This window comes from Chrysemys picta, chromosome 2 (genome assembly GCF_011386835.1).
Source record: "Chrysemys picta bellii isolate R12L10 chromosome 2, ASM1138683v2, whole genome shotgun sequence".
Taxonomy (NCBI): Eukaryota; Metazoa; Chordata; order Testudines; family Emydidae; genus Chrysemys; species Chrysemys picta.
The window spans coordinates 221,301,234-221,307,238 of record NC_088792.1 but is presented as its reverse complement, the minus strand read 5'-3'; positions in this window follow the sequence as shown (position 1 = coordinate 221,307,238).

Below are 6,005 nucleotides of genomic sequence, written 5' to 3'. Positions count from 1 at the left end.
ACTGTTCCTGGATTTCAGGAGCCTTCCCTCAATGCCCCACACTGATAGTACAAAAGCTCCTGGTGAGGATATGTGCTGCCAACACAAGGTGCAAAGTGTAGACACACACAAGCAATGTAATTGTTGCAACAGCTGTAGGCCGACGTAAGTTAGGTCAACTTAATTTTGTAGTGTAGACATGACCTCAGTGACTTACATCTATTGCTTAGGTATTCAGATTCCATTAGAAATACAAACAGGAAAATAATATCAATGTAATTATTGAAAGTCCTTTATGCATCAGAACAAATGAGTTGAAAATAAACTGGGCCATATATCGAATCTTCTGTTACTGTGTGGAACAGGCTGCTTCAGGAACTGGATTTAGAAGCTGCTTATGGGACAAAAGTACAGATAAACATTTTAGAGAAAGCTGTTATTAATCTAACACTTAACTTTAAAGGTCACTTATTGAACATTGCTCCTGGGTACAAAATATCCACTCACACTTCTTAGTTTTTGTTAAATGTGGTTTGGCAGAGTACCTGAAATAGCTAAACATGTTGCTATATATTTTGTCCCTAGAGACATACTTCAAATATATAGCAGTTTCTAGCTCATAGCAATTTGTGCATCAAAAACCCTACACAATATTTGAAGCAAAATGTTTGTGTAGCTAGAATCCTATAGTCTCTAAAAATTAAAGATAGTTTAATATTCTGCCTCAGAGAAAAGGAACATCCCCATTCAACAAAAAGATAAATGCATCACACAGTGGAACTATAACATCCCATAACAGATTCTGTGAAGTCTTAGACATGTTTAATTTCTGCCCATTTCAGAACTCGGTACAAAATTTGATATACAAATATCAACCTGGCTGGAACAGGATGGAATTAATGGGGTCTGTTCTAAAGACAAGGACTTACATTAGCCCCATCTTGCAGCTCCTGGCAAAGCACTCTTTAGATGTGTTTAATAATCAGGAGTGATCATACTATGAATGGAATGTTGGTTGGCCTCAGAAGCAGCTTCCCTGATGAGTGTAATACCTATCCCTAGGAAACTAGGGAGAGGGAGATACAGGGAGCTGTTAAGGCAACGGGCTTCCTTTGGGAAGAAGATCATTTTCTGGCAAACTTCATTAACGAAGATGCATAGATTTTTGGTTGTTTTTATTTACCCTTTTTTTTTTAAAGACCAGAAGGGACTATTAGATTATTCAGTCTGATTGCCTGTATAATACAGACCATAGAATTTCATTCCATTACCCCACATTGAGGCCAATAACTAGTGTTTAACTAAACCATATCTTCCAGAAAGGCATCCAGTCTTGATTTGAAGACATCAGGAGATGTCCACCACTATCCTTGGTAGTTTGTTCCAGTGGTTAATAACCTTCCTAGTAAAAATGTGTGCCTATTTCTAATGTAAACTTGTCTGGCTTTAACTTCCAGTCAACAGCTCTTGTTATAACTTTCTCCATTAAAGAGCCCTTTAGTATGTGCTATTTTCTCTCTTTTGTGTGTGTGTGTGTGTGTGTGTGTGTGTGTGTGTATAAATTAAACCGAATGAGCTCTGTAAATCTCACTGTAAAGCATTTTCTCCAGCCCTTTGATCATTTTTGGGCTCTTCTCTGAACCGTCTCCAATTTTTCAGTCTCCTTTTTTTGAAATGTGGATACCACAACTGAACATAATAGTGCAGTATCTGTCTCACCCAATGCCATTTACAGAGATAAAATCATCTGTCTCGGGCTGAATTTGTTTTGAAAGTGTCAGCAATAATGGTTCAGCATTTCTGAGAACAAGAATAAGTAAAATACTTTCTTTTGACAGTTTAAAAAAAAAATCTTACAAATTATTTGGTTGAGAAGCTCTAGTGCCTCTGTGCTTAGGAGCAGGGACTTGAAATTTGCTGCTATGTAAAAATAATGCCCAAATTTGGCCAAGTTTTATGCCGTTGCTCCAGTTAACAAATCTGTACATGTTCAGCAGAGACTTGTTAGTATCTGGCAGCTAAATTCTCTGAAGATTCCATCTTCACTGAGCATGCTCCATCCCCTCACAGCTCCTACTTGTGACCAGACTTCATATGCATCATTACAGTGGAGAAACTGAGCATGCTGCAGCCTAGTACTACAGGGCCTGAGTAGGAATTTGCCTGCATTTGCTCTTCCCAGCTGCTATAGACAACTGTGGCACTGGTCACCAAAGCAGAGAGCAGGGAGACTGTTCACTCTATGCTGTCAATGACCCCTTCCTGGTGCCTAGGTAGTATGGAGGACAAAAGACAGATCTGGGACAAGGAGCCTAGCTTGGAAAAACAGAGAGCTGGCAGTGAGGGAGAAGAAGACTGGGAGCAGGAAAGGGAAGGGGAGATGGGGACTGGCTGGGCAAAAAGACAGGCTGGGATGAGGAGATGGAAGCCAAAGTGAAGAGACAGAACTGTGACAAGGACAGGCCAGACAGGACACAGGACAAGGGACCTGTGACTACTAGATACACTTCCTTCAAGGTTCTGGAGAGAATCCCCAAATTCCTGAGTCTCACCATTTGTCTGTTGTCAAATAATAGATGCAAAACCCACCAGCAAAGTGTTTGTCTCTTTCTCCTCTAGTGCCTGGTCCACACAGAGGATGTCAACATTCTACCACTATCAGACACTCCATTAGTTCAAGTGGCAGAGATCTATGTGATGGACTAAAGGTTCCAAGCCTGCTGCTGGCCCATGTGGATATTAATACCACATTCTGGAATTTCTGGGTGGGTTTTTTTTTTTCAGTTTGCTTTTATAAAAACCTAGGAAACGTCACACCAAATACTATGTTAAGAGAACATGATTAAGGTTGCAAATTCAAGTACTCAAGTTGGGAAATGACACAACTAAGGTTGCCTACTGTGTATGCATCATGAACACATACTATTTATTCTATAGGTCCCTTGCCTTATTCAGTGCACAGGATGGATCTGCTCTGTGGATGAATCAGGACTGTGCAGTGACAATGACTTTTGCCTATAGGATCCCTATTATCTGCAGAAGTTGGAAAGTGAGTAATGCTTGAGGCAAAGGATTGCAGGAAAGCAGTTGAATGCTGCCCTGGAGAATTGGATTCCATCTGTGCCTCTGCCTCAAATCATCCTCTGTGATGCAGTTCACCCAAATTTTTCATAGGTGGTCAATACTTGTCAGAAACCCAGAAAACTCAAGGCCTTGGGGTCTGACTGGAAGAACAGTTGAGCATTATCCACAGCAAATATGTCTCAAACTGGAGTGCCCAAAATTAGTGGATCCTTTTTATCTTAATCTTTGTCTCAGTTCCCCATCTGTAAAATGAGGATATATCCACTCATCTAACATGGGTGTTATGCAGAGGTGGATTAAGCTTTTGTAGGGCCCTGAGCCAGAGCAAGTGGGGGCCCCTCCCCACCCCTTTTGCCACAGCAGGGCAGAGTATGGGAGCACCCAATTGGCCAGGGCCTCTGGGCACAGGCCCCGTTGGCCCAGTGGCTAATCCACCAATGGTGTTATGAAAATAAATTAATGTTTTGTTAAGTGTTTACTGCGCACCATAGAAAAGCCCATAAGAAAATGAATAATTCTGTCTTCAGAGCAGAGCTTGAGTAGTATACAGTAAATAAGGCATGGGACCACACATTGAACAATGAGGATCAAATGAATTGTTGAATACCTATTCATCCAATGAGCACCATCTGTCCTGTGCACAAAATGAGACAGGGTCCTGTGGAAAAAATCTCATGTGATCATGTAATTATGACTGTATCGTAATGTATAAACATAAAGGGGGGGATAAACTAAGGTTCCAAAGGCAACCTTAAGTCTGGCATTTCCTACCTACTTTGCAAACTTAACATACTTTAAATGTAATTTTTTCATGTGCAATTAGTATTTATGTTGCAGTAGCATCCAAAAGCCTCCCTACGGTTAATTTATTGTGCCTTGTCTCTAGCTTGCAAACTCTTTGAGAACGAGATTAGGTCTAACAACATTTTTGTATAATCTCCAGGAATGCTGCCATAAGATAAATAATATGTACTTGAGAAAAACATCCCTATACTGCAAACCATATTAGAAAAGTAAGACAGCAATTTGCCACCAAATCTGTGTATTGTTAATTCAAGTTCTGACATAAATGTTTTTAGTTTTTATTTCTGAGCTGCTTTTTGTTTTTGTATTTTTAGTTATGAAAGTCAACATTACCCACTTACTTTCTGTTGGTAGATAATTTTGTTTTGTTTATTTGTTTTTTAATAACCTTTAGTGTATCTCCTATCAACGTTAGCCTTCCAGGAGTTCCCTGCCTTTCTCTCACTTTTGCAAAGTGGCCCACATTTTTATTTGTTGTTCAGTGTATTTTTAACACACAATTATAAATTGTAGCTGTAACAACACTTAAGAAACCAGCTTCCACTGATGATCTCTGTTAAGCGTATGATCTGTTATTTTGTTAGACAACTTACTTAGCTAATCTTTGTTATATAGTTATTGAATTGATAACTCATCGGTTAATTTACCTTAAAAATATATAGCATATAAAATTATATAAATTTGCAGTAAGATCATGTTTGAGCTGATTGGTCACAGCTGACCATAGTTCCTCAAAGGCACAGTCTGTAGGATTTCAGCTGGTTTAAAGAGTAGCCTAACACAGGCTATGTTCATAACTAAACTCCTAGACCTTCATCCTTTAAACAGTTCTGCATGTGCTTAACTTTAACCAGGCACATAGTCCCATCAAAGTCAATAAGACTACTCACGTGGTTAAAGGGTTAAAGTGAAGCTCGTGCTTAAGTGTTTGTAGGATTGGAGTCTTCATTTCAAGTATTTTCCTTGATTGGGGAGGAGGATGTGGTAGAAAAGCACAAGGTAGCTCTAAATCCTATTTTGTATTTTTAAGCATTTGGGTTATGTCTCCACTGCAACTGGAGGTGTAATTGCAACACATGTAGACATACCTAAGTGCAGGTCAGCCACCCAAGCAATTACCTAAGGTTCTGGGCAAGCTTGTGCAGCCTGTACTGAAGCTAGATTCAAGTTAGCTGAAGTATGTCTACATATGTTGCAATCTCATCTCTAACTGCAATGTAGCCTTACTTTCACATTTCTTCTGGTGCCCAAAGTGTTGTCAAGCAATCTGGTGGAAGGGGACGTTACAGCTCCCAGTTGGTTTGTTCACATTATTTGAAAGTGTTTGTGTTTCTGAATATAGTAGCAAGTGTTATTTTTGTGTTAGAGATGCCTCAAGTATAATATATCCAATTTGGCCACTAAAAATGTTAACTTTCCTAATGGTGCAGAAGTCTCTAGTTGAGAAACACTGGCTGACCACACCAACAAATGCAAACTGGATGTAATATGAGTTTACTATTAATGCTGTCCCTACTGAACCACATACTGGACGAAAGCCCTAAAGTTCTTTTCAGGTCTAGACAATCTTTGTAAACTTTCAGTGAGACTATACAGTGGTAAGTTAAAAATATTCTAGCCAAAAAATCAAACTCTTGTCTACTGGTTGGGAAAACAAATGTCTTTAATTGTGGAGTTGCACACAACCCAGTCACAACTCTTTGAAACTTTAAACAAAACGTATTAATAGATTTTTAAAAGTGCTTGTTCTGCTGACAGAGACAAAAGCTGTAAGAGGAGTCACTGAGAGTTCTAAACATCAGTCACATACAAGTACACTAATAGCACCTGCAACATCGTTTTGTGTTCAGGAGAGGAAGGCTGGTCCAGGGCTCCACTACGAGTTCCCTGCTCCACTACAGGCTTAAATATATAGGGGGATGAGCTAAGGATAATAGAACTCCCTTACTTCAAAGGGGTGAAGTTGGAAGGGAAAATACACTAAAGATTACAAGGTGATGAGTTACTATAGTAATAGGGCTGGATAAGATAGATTTAAAAACATGGAAGGAATATTTCCATCAGTATGCAGATAATTCTAGTTTTTTTGCAATAATCTCTACACTGCATGTATGCAGAAAGAGATAAGCATATTGGCA